This window comes from Myxine glutinosa, chromosome 1 (genome assembly GCF_964187855.1).
Source record: "Myxine glutinosa chromosome 1, kmMyxGlut1.1, whole genome shotgun sequence".
NCBI classification, from domain to species: Eukaryota; Metazoa; Chordata; class Myxini; order Myxiniformes; family Myxinidae; genus Myxine; species Myxine glutinosa.
Genome location: NC_136261.1, coordinates 134,268,983 through 134,288,042, shown reverse-complemented (window position 1 = coordinate 134,288,042; position 19,060 = coordinate 134,268,983). Strand labels below are relative to the sequence as shown.

The 19,060-nt window shown below is 45.2% G+C and overlaps 1 protein-coding gene across 1 annotated transcript in view; it reads right to left on the bottom strand.

The window, feature by feature from the left end:
- The window catches only part of DRD4 (dopamine receptor D4), a 292,964-nt gene extending 274,170 nt beyond the window's left edge, over window positions 1-18,794 (bottom strand). Inside the window, exon 1 of the mRNA XM_068118680.2 lies at window positions 18,780-18,794. The gene's annotated coding sequence lies outside the window, so the exon portion shown is untranslated. The remainder of the gene's footprint in view (window positions 1-18,779) is intronic.
- Window positions 18,795-19,060: the final 266 nt, after the last annotated feature.

Here is a 19,060-nt window from a genome sequence, read left to right as displayed (position 1 = left end):
AAATACGTGAATCTTTCCATAATGAGTTTCAAGTTTGTGAGAGGTTTAACGCCTAATGATTTGGTGAAATTATGTTTTAAACACATATGCTAAAATCACATTATGCTAAAATAATTTATTATATAATAAATGATTTTAACATGAGATTAAAACATAATATCTTTGCATCAATATATTTAGGACAATTCATATATTTAGAACAATTCATAGGTATCAATGAGATACAAATGCAACATTTCAGAACCATATTTTTGGTAAAGGTTAACATATTTTTCTTAATAGTCAAATCTGACTATTGTATATAAATATGCACATAACTTTATCAAATATGTATAGTTTGGCATGATATTTGCAGGACATCTTACTGGTATCACTGGAGTAAAATATACCAAACTACACAAACATACCCACAGTAAAAGTCAAGATAAGTCGCGTGATTTGAAAATTAACAGAGTTCAGCTTTGAGATTTTTTGTACATTTTTGTGACTGATCTGTATATAACTTTATCAATTCGTTATGGAATGGCCTAATACTTCTTGGACACTTTACTGGTATTGCTGCGATGATATATGTCAAATTTCAGAACCACAGCTTCAGTACAACTGAAGTTATCAGACATTTTCTAAGTTATACATTTTCTATTTGTCCGGCCATTTTGTTTTTGGTATAAAAAAATTAAAAAGGCCCAAATCAATGGGCATCCACCTGAAATATGTTCAGTATGGGTCATATTAACTAGCTGACATGGATGCCTGCTCCTAACATTCCGTACCCCCTGAAGTGGAATTTGAACATTTTTCCACCAGTCTATAAGGTGTGTTGAGGGAAAGGGGACTTTAGCACTGCAGCTAGCCAGGCTTGGAAGAGGGAGTGGGGTTTGTCTGATTTAGAGAGAGCCAAAGGTAAATGCATCCTGTCTATTTTTCCCCTCTGTGGAACCACACGGCTGAATCGTGCAGTATAGGGTGACACGGAACACACCCTCTCACACCTGCAGAGTGAGATAAACTCCTCCTCTGCTGTCCACAACTGAAACACTCATGGACCCTCAGGGCAGGAATTCCTAAGGCCTGATTGCTAGATCCACTCGGGGCGGAAACTTGTGGGAACCCTAAGGGTGGGGATTCCAGAGGCCCTTTGATTGTGATTGGTGGAATCACTGGGGTCTCATTGGTGCAACTCCTGGCGGCAGAGACCATTGTGCTCTGTGATTGGTGAGCTTCGGAAGGCTGAGACTTGTGACACAATGGGGTTGGGTGTAAAACCCTGACTCCAACAGTAAACATGCTGAGTCTCTATCTCAATTAGTCCTCTGTCTAATATTGAGTCTGATGCTCGCTCTCTTGGACCAGCTCACAATCTCAAGCTTGGATCCGCCAGCGCCATGACCACCACTCCACTTCTAGCCACTGGCTCACTCTGACTCTGACCCACACTCCGCCCACACTCTGACTCTCACTCTTCCCTTGGTGATGACGCAGCATTGTGCATGTTCTGAAGAGCACAAAGCTGGAGCTCGTCAGCTTCATGCTTTTCAGTTTGTGCCTTTCCCTCCATCTTGCCTAGTTCTTGTGTGTGTGTGTGTGTGTGTGTGTGTGTGTGTGTGTGTGTGTGTGTGTGTGTGTGGAGCCGAAGGGGAAAATAAGGCGGTTGTCTTGTGTTTTTGTGTTCGATATTCGTGTTCACCATATCTTGCACAGGCAATTTATTTATATTTTAAGCATTGACTTGTCTCGTATTACCACCATTTTGTCACACCAACAATCAGATCCATTGGGGGTTCGAGGAGGGTTAAATTAATTGAAATCCTGTTATTTTGACTGTTATGGTAAAATAAATTCACCGTACCACAGTCTGCTCAGCATCAGCTTGGGGGAAAAGTCTCAACGGGCTCAGCGTGTGTTGGTAACTGCTCAGGTGTGATTCCATTCTGTTGCGAAGAACTTAACTGATCTTCCTTTTCTCCAAAAGTAAAACCATTGGAAACTGATCGTTTTGAATGATTATTTCCTTTCTTACTCTGCACTCTCGAAGCAAAAAATGGGGTTAAGCAATTGGTTGAATACGTACGTACATACAGTACATACGGATGTCATACGTGTGTGTCTGGATTTTATAACTTCATTTTCTCAGCAACCGTTGGTGGAATTTAAACGAAATTTTCACGATAGTATGTGTCTACTCATGGGCAATTTTTTAGTGATAATTATGACATCATAGGTCACGTGATAGTGGCACCATGTTGTTTAAATTCCTTAATTCATTTTATCGGCAACTGTTGGTGCGATTGACACAACATTTTCATGATAGTATGTGTCTACTCATGTCAAAATTTTAGTGATAATTATGACGTCATAGGTCACATGAGACAAGCGCCATCTTGGAAAAACCGAAAAACTTTGGACCTCTATATCTCTGAAACCGCTACATGGAAAAATTGAAATATGGCTCAATGCAAAGAACTCCAGATGAGGATTAAGTGTTGTTAATAATGATATCATTGGTGCCTTCATTATGATGTCATAATCAGACAAGTACAACACTTAGTTCGATCAGTTTGAAATTTATTGAGCATGATCTACGCAAAAATTATATTGGAGAATAAAATTTATGATGTAATCGGTCACGTGGTCTGGCAGCCATATTGGATGAAAATCCCTTAAAAACAGAAGAGTTGGCTGGCACCAAGTTGACTGTGTGGGGAAAGTATTCTACGAATACTATCTAGTTTTTTTGTATTAATGACCCTTAACAAAACTTAAACAAATGTCATTTTTTATATTTTCAATATGAACAATATTTCCCATCACGGGACCATTGATGGTTCAACACAGTGCTGTGCTCCACCACAATATAATTAACACTCCTGGCTGGAAACAAACTTCTACTTTAACAATCTCTGGCATCAAAACAATCAAATGGGTGATATATATATATATATATATATATATATATATATATATATATATATATATATATATATAATGGTATCTGTAATCTGGTTCTCCAACCTAATGAGCGGACAACATGACGTCATCGCCATGCACGTCCGCCTTGCCTGCAAAGTTCCAGAGGAACCATCTAGCAGTGCGTCATTACGGATTATAAATACAGATACTGTCACAAGTGCATGCAAAACTCACAGTTACCGACCTGGTTTCGCCCTTGTTGGGGCTTCATCAGGGCAACGCAGTGAGGCTTTCCATACACTTGTAACTCTGTGACCCTTTCGGTTTTTATATCAGTCACTATGCGACCTTCATATCATCAGTGGAGAACCGCCAGCAAGGTGTCCCTTGAATGGAAAGGTGTATGGAAAGCCTCACTGCGTTGCCCTGATGAAGCCCCAACAAGGGCGAAACCAGGTCGGTAACTGTGAGTTTTGCATGCACTTGTGACAGTATCTGTATTTATAATCCGTAATGACGCACTGCTAGATGGTTCCTCTGGAACTTTGCAGGCAAGGCGGACGTGCATGGCGATGACGTCATGTTGTCCACTCATTAGGTTGGAGAACCAGATTACAGATACCATTATTAGTAACTCCCAACCGCAACCAGGTCGACTCCATATGATGAGTGGATACCAGAGATAACGTCACCGCGTGGCAGGCGGTGCGTATCGCTCCCAGCAAGGTGCAGCAGCAGCTGTATGGGACACCTTGCTGGCGGTTCTCCACTGATGATATGAAGGTCGCATAGTGACTGATATAAAAACCGAAAGGGTCACAGAGTTACAAGTGTATGGAAAGCCTCACTGCGTTGCCCTGATGAAGCCCCAACAAGGGCGAAACCAGGTCGGTAACTGTGAGTTTTGCATGCACTTGTGACAGTATCTGTATTTATAATCCGTAATGACGCACTGCTAGATGGTTCCTCTGGAACTTTGCAGGCAAGGCGGACGTGCATGGCGATGACGTCATGTTGTCCGCTCATTAGGTTGGAGAACCAGATTACAGATGTATATGTATATATATATATATGTATGTATATATATATATATATGTATATATATATATATATATATATGTATATATATATGTATATATATGTATATATATATATATATATATGTATATATATATATATATATATGTATATATATATATATATATATATATATATATATATATATATATATATATATATATATATATATATATATATATACATACAGTCTCATTACATGCTCATATATATATATAGTTATAGTTATAGATATACAATCTCATTATAGGCTCATATATATTGTTGCGGTTTTGTGTTTTTGCAATAAAGGTTAATTTCCCCCCCATAGTTTAGTCACACTACAACACGTAGCCTCGCGATAGTTCAGTTATTTCTTCGTAAATGTAAGCATAGTCCTTTTCCTGTGTTAGTTTTGCATTGAGTAGAATAATGAGAGTTAGGTTTCCCTCCAATGCTTTATGCCACCTCGATGCTTTGGTTTTTGGCGCAAATTACCACGAGGCCGGCCTGACAAGTCGAGGCAAGCCGAAGGAAGGTGGAACAGGCGGGGAAGGAGTGACGGTAAGCACGAGCCGCCAATCAGGGCTCGAGGGGAGTGGCTTACGACTGTGGCAAAGGCGTGGTTTGGAACATTCGATGCGGACTAAGGGCGTGACAATATAACCCTTTGCGCAAAGCCCCCACCCCAGTTATGGGAGAGGCGCTTGAGAGTTGAACAAGTTCTGAGGAGAGGTGCGCTGAAAGAAGTGAAACGAGTTTCGAGGGGAGAGGCGCTTGAACAAGTTGAATGCTCGGTTGAGCTTGAGGCAGATCCTCCCTATTGAGTTACGTGAGAAAGCGCGCCATTGATTAATAGCGCTGTGAGAAACCGCCTGCCTGCTCTGCCTTTGTTCGAGAGATGCACTGCAAGGATCCCTCCCGCCTGCCTGCTTGCCTTCATCGAGGGACGTGCTGTGACCGCAGAGGGCCACGCCGGGCGAGCTGATCCTGAACAACGGAGCCGGCACGTTCAGCGCATGAACATTTCCTTTCTTCATTTCCACCTGTGAGTGTGAACGGGCCCGAGTCTGGGGATAAGCTAAGACTGCTTAAGTGCCTGCTCTGTGTCTCTGCTTCTACCGATCCTTGTACATAATAATTATTAAACCTGTGTTCTTCCTTCTATTCTACCGTCTCGTCCCTTCCATCTATTGACTAAGCGTGGTACGAATTATCGCTCCAATCGGGTTCCAATATAAGATAATTGCACGGACCACATGGTACGCCATCCGCTCGGACGTACTCAAATTACGCGTGGTTCATGCGAGACTTGATCCCCGCTTCCGCGGCGGCGTGAGTACTTAGGTACGTGCGAACGTCGTCCCGAAACCCTGTCTTGCGTCTGCCCGGGAGTGGCGAGTATGAGAGAGAGTGTGTGCTGAAGTGTGTGAGAGAAAAGTGTGCACCAGAGTGTGCGATGATTGGGTGTGTAACAGAAGAGTGCACACCCGAGGGTGTTATGGAGTGTGCACAGGAGAGTGCGATAATGGGATGTGTGAGGGGCGCGTGTGTGCCTGGTTGTGCGGTAAAAGAGTGCGTAGAAGAAGAGTGCGTAGAAGAAGAGTGCATACTGAAGTGTGTGAAAGGCGTGAGTGCGCCTAGGTGTGCGGGTATGAGTACGGTGTGTGAGGGAGAATGCACACCAGGGAATGTGGAAGGAGAGAGTGCAGTAACGGAGTGTATGGGAGGCGCGGGGACGCCTGGGTGTACGAGTGCGGAGTGGGTCAAAAGGTGTGAGGACACGGCTCAAGCATCGACACCGACCGGGGTAGCGTTTAGCGGGACGGATAGCCGACGCGAGCCCCCGGTGAGTTGTGTGCATCAGGGACCGGCGGGGATCGATGCCGCGGCGGTTTCACAAGGACCGACGTGCAGGATTCGTGCCGGCCCCCACACTGTATGGTTGGTGCCGTGCCGGGGCGGCAAAGGCAATCGGCGAGGTTCAAGGGGAGGTATGAGATTTCGGAGCCGCGCACCCTGGCGGATGCGGTGCTCCGACCGTGGCCGGTTGGGTCACCGTGCGTGGGACCGCGAGGCCCCGCACAGGGATGTGGCCCTGCACCATGGCCCATCCATACCTCCCCCTTTGGATCGAAAATGCCGGACGGACACCCCATACAGGAAACCAACCACCCGCATGGATCGCTCAGCCTTTCGAAGCCGAGCTGTGACGACGTACCTCCATAGATGGAGAGGCTCGAAGTGTAGCGGACGGATGAGAGTAGTGTACCCTACGTGGGGGAATGGTGATGTCACCATTCCTCACACGACCAGGGCCCATGAGCATTAGTTTAGGGGGATGGCAGTGACAGGCACGTGGGGGTGCCAGCAATGGTTACCTCCGTGGGGCACCGAAGCTAGCCGAGGGAGGGCTAGGATAATGTTAGGGAATTAGCAGACTGCAGAAGACAAGATAATTAAGTAGTGACACTGTACTGTAGTGGGGACATAGGTAGATTAGGTGGTTGATAATGACGAAGGGAGTGCATCGTGTAATGGGATGACGGGGAAGCATGAGTTTTAGGGGAAAACTAGTTAGCTAGATGATGCGGTGTGTGTGAGAAATTGTGTGTTGAGATAAATGGAATTGTGCTGAGGTGTGCGAGGAAAGAGGTTTGTGAGCACAAGAGGTGTGCAAGAGATCTGGTGTGTGGAAGAAGTAGTGTGAATTGACTTGCATGGTGTGCAAGACGAAAGGGGTGTGAGCACAAAAGGTGTGCGAGACAAAAGGGTGTGCGAGATAAATGGAGTGTGAGAATATTTGGTGTGGAATGCTTGGTGTGGAATAAAAGGTGTGGAATGCATGGTGCGAAGGATTGAATGGGGGGGAGGTGGAACCCATTCGCGAAAGCCCGGTGGGGGGTAGTGTAAAGCCAGGTAGCGGGTATAGGCACAATTTGTATGGATATTAACACCTGTGGTGCGGGCAGTAGCAAGTAGTGCTTTGTTGGGTGCATGAGTCAGTGAATGGCTGGGCGTGTGGCTTAATTGGTGCGTGTGGTTATTGGGGCACTCCGCCACTGGTAGTCTGTCGGCCAGGTGATGCCGCAGGTAGGCTCTGGGGGCCGGTTAGTTGTAGTGTGAGTGGGGCCCGAGGATCCCAGGAGAGGACCCGGGTTTCCCAATGCCAAGGTGGGCATCAGGGGGTAAAGAGCCAGGAGGGGCCTTCCCCAGTTTAGGTAGTCGCAGGAGCAAGTAAGCTCGGGTGGCGACTTCAGTGGCGGAGGTGCGCAGGTATGTAGATCTGCTAGTGGAGCCACATGACCCAGCCCCGAAATTGTGCAAGGGCACAGTGAGAAAATTCGTTGGGAGTGAGACCCAAATTTTGAAGAGCACCACAGGGTGGACAATGGGAATTCGGGTTTTTCGAACCACATAGTTTAAAGAGGCCGATTGGCAGGGTACGACCCCGGGTAGGTTAAAGGTAAATGTCAGTAGTGTAGTTAGGAGATGAGAAATCCCTTCGCACCATCCGCAGCCAATCACCAAGGAGGACGAAGCTCCACACCAGGGCTCTGTAAACGGTTTGAGTGGTAAGACGCATCATGACGTAATGTGACATTGTGGTTGTTCCATTCCTTCCTTCCTGGGAGGGATTGGGAGACGAATTTGCAGTAGAGGGGGATATGGGAGACAAGACGTAGAGACGAATTTGTAAATACAAGGAGGGCTAGGGTAGTGTAAGCCGACGGTGGGGGGTACGGACGGCCAGGGACGAGCCTGCTCTGCTCACTCTTCCACGCCCCTCGCATTGCATTACCTTGTTTTTCTGTGTGCCGTTGCGCCTTTTCCGCTTTGCTGGTCATGCTTTGTCTCTTCCCCCACCCCAGGACCATTTTGGAGGTGGAACTTTGCAGCACCAGCGACCTGTGCAGCATTCCCTGCTGCACCTTGCTACATCTGTGCAGCCAAACAGCGCAGCACTTTGCTGCCATATCCTTTTCCTGAACCTTGTTGCACCTGTGCAGCACTTTGCTGCCACAAAAACTTTGCTGCACCTGTGCAGCACTTTGCTGCCACAAACACTTTGCTGCACCTTACACACTCATGGACCACAAGCTTTGTGGCCTTGCACCTCTGCTGTGCAGCACTTTGCTGCAAAACCATCTTGCATCTTTGGACCAGTTGTTTTGAGTGGCGTTAATGCCATGCAGTTGGACCACATGAGGTTGGCCCTGCCTGGCAATGAAATGAAATAAAAACATTTGTTGTGCATTTTTATCATGGTGTGCTAGGGATGAGAAGATTTGTAAGTTTATGTAGCCCTGAAGATCAAAAATGGCCTGTATGCCGGCCCGGGGGTGAGCCGGTTTGATATATGCACACAGAAGAAGCAAGATGCAAGAAGCAAGCAGCAAGTGTGATGAATTTTTGAGTGTGTTTTTGGTTTTTGCTATGCTTTCTCTCCCCTCCAACCTTCTCTTCCAAAAAGGACAGGTCCTGGGTCATAGAATTGTAAATAAAAGTAAGTTTCTGTGCTTGTAAATATAAAAATGCTGCCCACCGGCTATGTGTTTAGTTTGACAAATTCCGGATTTCGGTTAATTGTGGGCGTGATTTTGTTAGATAGATACTCAACGCAATAGGGAGGGACATATTTAGTGTTTTAAAACTATTGCGTACACGGCTTAGAGTAAATGTTAGGGGGACCCACACCTATATGTCACATGTAAAAGTAAAGTTAATTTTGCATGTCATTCTCCAACCGGTCGTTTCAGTTGTTGGGTTCGACTCGGGGACGAGTCTGACGAGGGAGAGGGGTAGTGTTGCGGTTTTGTGTTTTTGCAATAAAGGTTAATTTCCCCCTCACAGTTTAGTCACACTACAACACGTAGCCTCACGATAGTTCAGTTATTTCTTAGTAAATGTAAGCATAGTCCTTTTCCTGTTAGTTTTGCGTTGAGTAGAATAATGAGAGTTAGGTTTCCCTCCAATGCTTTATGCCGCCTCGATGCTTTGGTTTTTGGTGCAAATTACCACGAGGCCGGCCTGACAAGTCGAGGCAAGCCGAAGGAAGGTGGAACAGACGGGGAAGGAGTGACGGAAAGCACGAGCCGCCAATCAGGGCTTGAGGGGAGTGGCTTACGACTGTGGCAAAGGCGTGGTTTGGAACATTCGATGCGGGCTAAGGGCGTGGCAATATAACCCTTTGTGCAAAGCCCCCACCCCAGTTATGGGAGAGGCGCTTGAGAGTTGAACAAGTTCTGAGGAGAGGTGCGCTGAAAGAAGTGAAACGAGTTTCGAGGGGAGAGGCGCTTGAACAAGTTGAATGCTCGGTTGAGCTTGAGGCAGATCCTCCCTATTGAGTTACGCAAGAGAAAGCGCGCCATTGATTAATAGCGCTGTGAGAAACCGCCTGCCTGCTCTGCCTTTGTTCGAGAGACGCGCTGCAAGGATCCCTCCCGCCTGCCTGCTTGCCTTCATCGAGGGACATGCTGTGACCGCAGAGGGCCACGCCGGGCGAGCTGTTCCTGAACAACGGAGCCGGCGCGTTCAGCGCATGAACATTTCCTTTCTTCATTTCCCCCTGTGAGTGTGAACGGGCCCGAGTCTGGGGATAAGCTAAGACTGCTTAAGTGCCTGCTCTGTGTCTCTGCTTCTACCAATCCTTGTACATAATAATTATTAAACATGTGTTCTTCCTTCTATTCGACCGTCTCGTCCCTTCCATCTATTGACTAAGCGTGGTACGAATTATTGCTCTAATCGGGTTCCAATATAAGATAATTGCACGGACCACGTGGTACGCCATCCACTCGGACGTACTCAAATTACACGTGGTTCGTGCGAGACTTGATCCCTGCTTCCGCGGCAGCGTGAGTACTTAGGTACGTGCGGACATCGTCCCGAAACCCTGTCTCGCATCTGCCCGGGAGTGGCGATTCAAATCTCGCGGTTGCGACGACCCAAAAAGAACAAGGGGCTTAATCTCCCCTTGGTAAGGGAACGAGAGTCGCGCGAAAACCGTAACTATATATATATATATATATATATATATATATATATATATATATATACATATATATATATATATATATATATATATATATATATATATATATATATATATATATATATACATAGTCTAGTAGGAAGACTATGTCCCCCTGCACCCCCCGGAGATATACTTCTAATCAGTGTTTCTAGATTGGAAAAAATGTGTAGAAAATGACTAGCTATGGCCCCAAGCTGAAAAAATGTCCCACATACCATTTTTATGCAAATTACTGCTGCAAATTTTATGCAAAATTATGCAAATTTTATGCAAATTTTTGATGAGGAGTAGAGTTGAGGGGTCTTTGAGGGCTTCATCGAGGTGCTCTCGGTTGCAAGACTGGGTCATTCTGAGAAGCACAGCAGGGTCAGAGATCATGATGTTCTCCTCCTCAGTGAATCTCTCCATCAACAGCCTCTCCATTGCCTCACACACTGTTTTGAGGCAAAAGAGGGACTTTGCGTAGGCCTTTCCACTGAGAACACCTTTGAGAGATCCACTTGTTACTAGTTGTGCCTCAAAGAGAATCTCTGCATATCCAGAACCACGCATCTTGTGTCCAGTGAGCATCCCGATGTAGTTCATGGATGTGTGGAAGGGTCCAATCGTTACTACATGACTAGCAAATTCATTTGGCCAGCGCCAGATGATGGGAAGGGCTTTCATGCAGACACCCAGATCAAATGTATTCAGGACCCATCTCTGACCCACCTCAGCAGTTGCTGCCTCGGAACGCTTCAGTAGCTCACGAACAACTGCGTTGTCTGTGATCGGTCTGTGCCTGGTGCCTGCATGGCATGGCAATGGCCTGCAGCCTGTGCCTGGGCTAGGGGGTTTCACCTCTGCAACTGGTTCTCCCCCACCCAGCAAATCAACAGTCGACTACTGCACGCCTATCCACCAACCGATCACAGACAACGCAGTTGTTCGTGAGCTACTGAAGCGTTCCGAGGCAGCAACTGCTGAGGTGGGTCAGAGATGGGTCCTGAATACATTTGATCTGGGTGTCTGCATGAAAGCCCTTCCCATCATCTGGCGCTGGCCAAATGAATTTGCTAGTCATGTAGTAACGATTGGACCCTTCCACACATCCATGAACTACATCGGGATGCTCACTGGACACAAGATGCGTGGTTCTGGATATGCAGAGATTCTCTTTGAGGCACAACTAGTAACAAGTGGATCTCTCAAAGGTGTTCTCAGTGGAAAGGCCTACGCAAAGTCCCTCTTTTGCCTCAAAACAGTGTGTGAGGCAATGGAGAGGCTGTTGATGGAGAGATTCACTGAGGAGGAGAACATCATGATCTCTGACCCTGCTGTGCTTCTCAGAATGACCCAGTCTTGCAACCGAGAGCACCTCGATGAAGCCCTCAAAGACCCCTCAACTCTACTCCTCATCAAAAATTTGCATAAAATTTGCATAATTTTGCATAAAATTTGCAGCAGTAATTTGCATAAAAATGGTATGTGGGACATTTTTTCAGCTTGGGGCCATAGCTAGTCATTTTCTACACATTTTTTCCAATCTAGAAACACTGATTAGAAGTATATCTCCGGGGGGTGCAGGGGGACCTAGTCTTCCTACTAGACTAACAGTGAAACCTTGACTTACGAGTTTAATTCGTTCTGTGACCGAGCTCGTAACTCAATTTGCTCGTTTCTCAAATTAAATTTCCCCATTAAAATGAATTGAAATGCTATTAATCCGTTCCAGCCCCCGAAAAACCACACCAATTTTTTTTGAAATATACAGTATATATAAAAAATATCTCGCGCTTTATATTTCACCTGTATGCAGCATACAAGTTGGCAGGATGGCCTGGACTGGAGGTACGCACACTTGATTCTAAACTGTCCAGCCTGGGTTTGAATCCCGACTCCAGCTATAACCTGTCATGTCGGTGTTTCACAGGCAGGGTGATTCATCAATGTGTGTACCGCTAAACTGGGCACCCCGTTTGAGTCCCATTAGTTGTTGGATGTTAAGGATCTGTGTAGTGTTCTGGGCCTTGTGCTATTTCTGGTCTTCATCAATGACCTCATCAATGACCTCATCAATGACCTCATCGAAATGACCTCATCAATGACCCATCGAAAACCTTGATATTTTCTACCCCCGGTAATTCACCCCAGAGTCCTTGCAGTGTTCATATGTTTTATTCCTCTCCCACCTCCCCCCAAGTCCTGCCGATGTCCCTGCTCTCAAATGTTGTGTTTGTGTCCTTCCCCCTCTCTCCCCATCTTGTCTGCCGCTCCCCTTGTTTTTTGTGTTTTGTGTGTCGGTTTGTCTTTTTGTGTGATTAATGTTAGCTCTTTCACGAGCCTCGATCTTGTATACAAAAAAAAAAAAAAATCTCACCGTGTCTTCCACAAAGAGAAGGCAAGCTATCGCCGGCACTCTGAACAAGTTGTGGCCTGGCATGCTCTTCTCCTCTGCCGTTATATACGTCCTCCTCGGCATCTTTTTCCAGAAGAGCCCTGTCTCGTCACAGTTGAAGATTTGCTGGGGGATGTATCCTTCGGCTTGTATCAGTTCGGCAAAAGTTATAATAAAATCTTCAGCTGCCTTCACATCCGAGCTTGCTGCCTCACCATGCCTGACGACGGAGTGAATGCCGGTCCTCTTCTTAAAATTATCAAACCATCCCCGACTGGCTTTGAATGACTTCCGATGCCTCGTCCGTTGATGTTCCCGCCGTCTGCTGCACCAAATCCCCGTAAATGTCTCGGGCCTTCTCACACATGATGCTCTCGGTCACGGTATCTCCTGCGAGCTGCTTCTCCGTCAACCACACAAACAACAACTTCTCCATCTCTTCATGGACAGAGGTCCGGAGCTTTGAAATAATCGTAACGCCCTTGGCTGGCGTTATAGCCTTTATCGACTCCTTCTGCTTCAAAATCGTACATATCGTAGAAGTACTACGATCGTACTGCCTCGCCGAGTCGACAACACGCACACCTCGCTCATGTTTTTCGACGATTGCGTGTTTTATATCCAAGCACATCATCCTCTTCTTCTCAGCACTGCCCTTGGCACTCAATTTCTTAGGACCCATGGTTAAAACTAAGAAATTTTCCAAAATAACCAAAATGCGAAAACAAAGCAGCAGCGATATACGGCAGAGATGCTTGCACGGCAAGATAACCATGTGACCGGAACCCACCTGGTGGCGTAAGCTCGTAACTCAGATCTCGGCTCGCATCTCAAAGCAAAAAACCGCCCGAGCGACGGCTCGTATCTCGGAAAACTCGTAAGTTGGTGCACTCGTAAGTCAAGGTTTCACTGTATATATATATATATATATATATATACTGAAACGCAAAAGAAACTTACCACCTTTGAAACCTTTAAATATCAACAATAACACTGCGTGTAGTAAATGTGTGAACTTATTTGTGGACAATAGTGTCCTCACTGTCAGACAAAACGGTCACGGATGGTCACTTGAACCTTCAATGGTCACTTCATAGCACAGCTGTTGAACAGCCGTTTTGACTGTCAGTGATTAGCCAAGGGGTACGGGATGATTTTAATGAGCTGCACGTGATGTCTTGATATTGGCTTTAAAAAGGCCAGTGCAAAATGGGCATTTTGACCGAAACATTTGACCATTTTGACCAACTTCAAAAAGACCGAAAACGCAAAAGAAACTTACCACCTTTGAAACCTTGAATATCAACAATAACACTGCGTGTAGTAAATGTGTGAACTTATTTGTGGACAATAGTGTCCTCACTGTCAGACAAAACGGTCACGGATGGTCACTTGAACCTTCAATGGTCACTTCATAGCACAGCTGTTGAACAGCCGTTTTGACTCTCAGTGATTAGCCAAGGGGTACGGGATGATTTTAATGAGCTGCACGTGATGTCTTGATATTGGCTTAAAAAAGGCCAGTGCAAAATGGGCATTTCAATCAACATGCCACGATTGTCAAGGGATCAACGGCAGCGTGCCCTGGGCATGCTGCAAGGCGGACTGAGCTACCGTGAGGTGGCACGTCGCCTTGGCTGTTCACACCAGACGATATCGGCCCTGGTGGTCAGAGACACCCTCCACAACTCTGCAGATGACAGACCTCGATCAGGGAGGCCAAGAGTCACCACTGCAAGGCAGGACAGGCAGATGGTCCGAAGTCACCTGCGGGATCGATTCCGTCCAGCATCCCGCACTGCGGCAGAAACTCCGGGGCGTGCAAACCCACGGATCTCCAATGATACTGCACGAAGACGACTGCATGACTATGGTTTGACTGCCAGAAGACCATACAGAGGCCCTGTGATGACGGCTGCCCATCGCCGCAACCGACAGAGATGGTGCCAGCAGCATCAGCGGTGGACCTTGGCGCAGTGGAATGAGGTCGCTTTCAGCGATGAGTCAAGGTTCTGTGTGGACAGTCCTGATGGGTGTGAGCGTGTCTGGAGAAGAACTGGCGAGCGATATGCCGATTGTTGCGTGCGTCAAGCCAACAGGTGGGGTGGCCCAAGTGTGATGGTGTGGGCTGCCATATCAGGCCGGTACAGGACGCCACTGGTGGTTGTGGATGGGAATCTTAACGCCCAGCGGTATGTGGATAACATCCTGCGACCTCATCTGCTGCCATTCCTGCTAGACCACCCAGAACTGAGAACCTTTCAGCATGACAACGCTCGTCCCCATGCTGCTTGCTTTACCACTGCATTTCTCCAAGGCGAGAACATCAACACCATGCAGTGGCCTGCGCTCTCCCCTGACCTGAATCCCATAGAGCACCTGTGGGATGAGCTTGGGAGACACGTAGTTGGCAGGGCCAGGACACGGGCAGAGCTGCTTCAGACATTGAGGACTGAGTGGGACAGAATCCAGCAGCAATCCATCCAAAGACTGGTAGGCAGTATACGCCGACGATCCACTGCCTGTATCCAAAACAATGGTGGCCACACACGCTATTGAAAGGGGACTGACATTGCACCCTGTGCTGTTCTGTACTGTAGAACAAACTGATGAGATGGTGTATCTTGGTCAAAAACTTGACATGTCATCAATAAAATGCCAATGTTTCAATTAGCAATTGTTGGTTTGTTTTATTTTGAACTGTTACAATTTTATTACATTTCAAACAAGTGATAAGTTTCTTTTGCGTTTTCGGTCTTTTTGAAGTTGGTCCAAATGGTCAAATTTTTCAGTCAAAATGCCCATTTTGCACTGGCCTTTTTAAAGCCAATATCAAGACATCACGTGCAGCTCATTTAAATCATCCCGTACCCCTTGGCTAATCACTGACAGTCAAAACGGCTGTTCAACAGCTGTGCTATGAAGTGACCATTGAAGGTTCAAGTGACCATCCGTGACCGTTTTGTCTGACAGTGAGGACACTATTGTCCACAAATAAGTTCACACATTTACTACACGCAGTGTTATTGTTGATATTTAAAGGTTTCAAAGGTGGTAGTTTCTTTTGCGTTTTCGGTCTTTTTGAAGTTGGTCAAAATGGCCAAATTTTTCGGTCAAAATGCCCATTTTGCACTGGCCCTTTTAAAGCCAATATCAAGACATCACGTGCAGCTCATTAAAATCATCCCGTACCCCTTGGCTAATCACTGACAGTCAAAACGGCTGTTCAACAGCTGTGCTATGAAGTGACCATTGAAGGTTCAAGTGACCATCCGTGACCGTTTTGTCTGACAGTGAGGACACTATTGTCCACAAATAAGTTCACACATTTACTACATGCAGTGTTATTGTTGATATTTAAAGGTTTCAAAGGTGGTAAGTTTCTTTTGCGTTTCAGTATATATATATATATATATATATATATATATATATATATATATATATATATATATATATATATATATATATAGTCCTGTGATTCCCCTCGGTGAAGACCGGGAAATCACGAATAGCCAAAGCGAGTGTTAATGGAGGCGTTCAATTCAAATAGCAGACTTTACTAGTTATATGCGTGGGGGCAGAAAGAGTAGAAGAAGAAGAAGCTTTTACCTGAGCGATCTGCCGAGCAGTCTTCACCCTGAAAAAAGAACTCACACGAAAACCCCAGTTTAAAATGTACAGGGCAAAATAATAAAATTATTTATTTATGGAACCCGATAACAAGGAAACGCGCCGGTTACTAAATATCCTAAAAGGAGCGCTCCCACACCAGACGTATAACAGAGACACAGGAGAATACTAGATGGTATTCATATAATACTTACCCTGCGCAGTCAACTTGGAGTGAGCCAACTCTTCTATTTTTGAACGTTTCTTTTTTTTTTGATCCAATATGGTTGCCAGACCACGTGAGCGATGACATCATAAATGTATATTCTCTAAATAATTGTTGCATAGATCATGCTCAATAAATTTCAAACTGATCAGACTAAGCATTGTCCCTGTCAAATTATGACATCATAATTTTGGCACCAATGACGTCATCGTTAACAACACCTATTCCCCATATGGAGTTCTTTACAATGAGCCATGTTTCAATTTTTAAAACGAGTGAGATACCCGTGCTAAGCATGGGTGGGAGGCCAGCAGCAAACAGGCAATACAGAAACGGCGAATGCTAAAGCATGAAACCAATAAATTCCACATTCCTGTAGCACCTTCAGTCGCACGTCAGACATGGACAGCAAGTTCGTGAAGGACTTCCATGAAAAACGTACCCGTTCACAAACAAACGGGTACGTTTGTTTCACACCCAGTCAATGGCGAATCTGCATATGGCGATCCGCGAATTTCACGTTTAGAAAGTAGAAACCATCACGGCATTTCCTCATTCACTTGAACTCGATATCTCTATTTTCATTCCAAATACCATAACTCCAATCACAAATTAAATAGCATTAATATAAAAAATAAACTTTTAACAACATTCATGACATAAACAAATATTTAAATCCTGATGTGAAGTTCCGTACGGTTGGGTGAATACAATTTCAAATTCAAAATCGTAATTGTATTCACTCAATTCCAATCATCAATTGATACTTTAACAAAATACTGTTTTAAATGACAGTTTTATTGGGACATTATCAAACCCGCTCATTGCCGTAATCTGTCCACTTCCGCATTCGCGGCAGGTTCGTAACTCATCAGGATTTTCCTCAATTCCGCAATGAAATGTTCATGAAATACTTTTCAACGGTTTTTAATTTTCATGTCATGTGCTTTTCGTGAATTATCGTAGGATTTTACTGCAGGGGTTCCAGGAAATCGTTGCGATCGGTGCAGCCGTTTTTGCGGTACCCGGGACAATAATGTTATGCGGGAGTCCAAACCTGAAAATGCTGGAGACCAATGCTGAAATTGGAAAAACGAAATAGCCTATTTTACTCCAGGGGGTCCTCAGATTACCCACCCAAAATATTGTTGCGATCGGTTCAGCCGTTTTTGCGGTACCTGGGAACGGACAGGCGGACAGACATTTGGTGAATTATAGGAAGATTAACGCTATTATTATTATTATTATGAAAACAATACCACCGTATTAAGAAACCTGGGCAAATTTGTCCGAAGCGGCCTGAAGGTGAACCATGAATGCATGAAGCCTAAGGCCTATAAGTACTGCGTTGATGGAAGATCCGTAACACCTATGCTTTTGATATTTCATGATAATTTTATCAATCTGTTTGTTTGTGTTTCACACTGAATGAAAAACGTCAAGGTAGAGCATGGCGATTGTGATACATGACAGGTTTGACGATAGTTCGGCATGAACGGCATATAAATCAAAATGGCGGTGCTTGGAGAGTCAGCCGTTGTACGACATAATGACATCAGACGTAATCAAATAACCTTGTCATGTGACCAGATTCTCAGCTCTGATTGGTATACATTTGAGGGGACATACATACATACATACATACAGACGGACAAACACTGTTCTAGACGGCTTCACCCTATGGGCTACACCGTAAAAATAGAAAAGTATCCCACGGGGATCAACAGATCCTCAATTAAAGCAGGGAATGACTTTTAAACGTATTCTTCGAAGGCAAAAGCAATACCTGAATTGATTTGACGCAAGGTCAGTATTTCAGTGGCCACATGAACCCTTATGTCCTTGGGCACACCACACATGCACTCGGGATAAATCTAAAACTCAGTAGAGCATTGGTAGAGTTCCTGCACATCCTTATTCAAAGCACACATCATGGTTCGAGTACCGTTGAGGTAACTCTCCTAAAAATTATCCCATTTTCACAAAATAAAGTTTACCAGTGGCTGCATGGACCCCTATTTCTATCTAAAAGTGAAATCAGAACGTAAATCGGAATTAAAATAAACCCGTGATGTCACTCCGTGTGACAGCCTGCACTGCATGTTTTGCATTAAATGTGAATTATATAATTACCAACACGCGACCTGAAGTAAATCGGCCAAAAAGTATCTGAATTTCGCCAAATGTGTTTTGGTCGTGTGAACATACCCTAGCAACTGCTAAATACGAAAACAGAATAAAATTCTGAGTTAAAATAAATCTATGAGAGCCCAAAGCAAAAATGCACTTTTCACCTGAGGGATTAACATTGGAAATGTTTTACAAAGTCCTAACTCGGAATTCCTAACCCATCCATCGACAATCCACATATGTATGGAAAGCTGATAACCCCAGGCATCAAATATCAAAAATAAAATTCGAAAAATTGATTTTAACCCCTTTCGTCGCCAAAACCCAGCACGACTGAGCATCTATTCAAGAGAATGGCACCACCTGAGGTAAAAGCTTAAAACTTTACACGACGATAACTTAAAAACTACAAATGGCACAAAAATCAAACTTACCTTATTTTATTCCTCTTGATCTTGTCTCTCGCAATCACCAAGGTTCCACCACCTCCCAAAGGTAGCTTCACGCCGCTGCCTGCACTATGTCCGTGAAGTTAGCAACCTTTACCTTTCACCCAATTTAGGGTTGTACCATTACAAAAATGGGGGGAGTTTGCATTGCTGTGGATCGTACCATTAAAAAATGGGTGGGGCGTTATGGTACTGCCTGGCAGCCTGCATTCGCCCCTCTGCTGCTCAGGCAGAGGCACACCGCCAAGTGTCTGAACCCGCGGTTC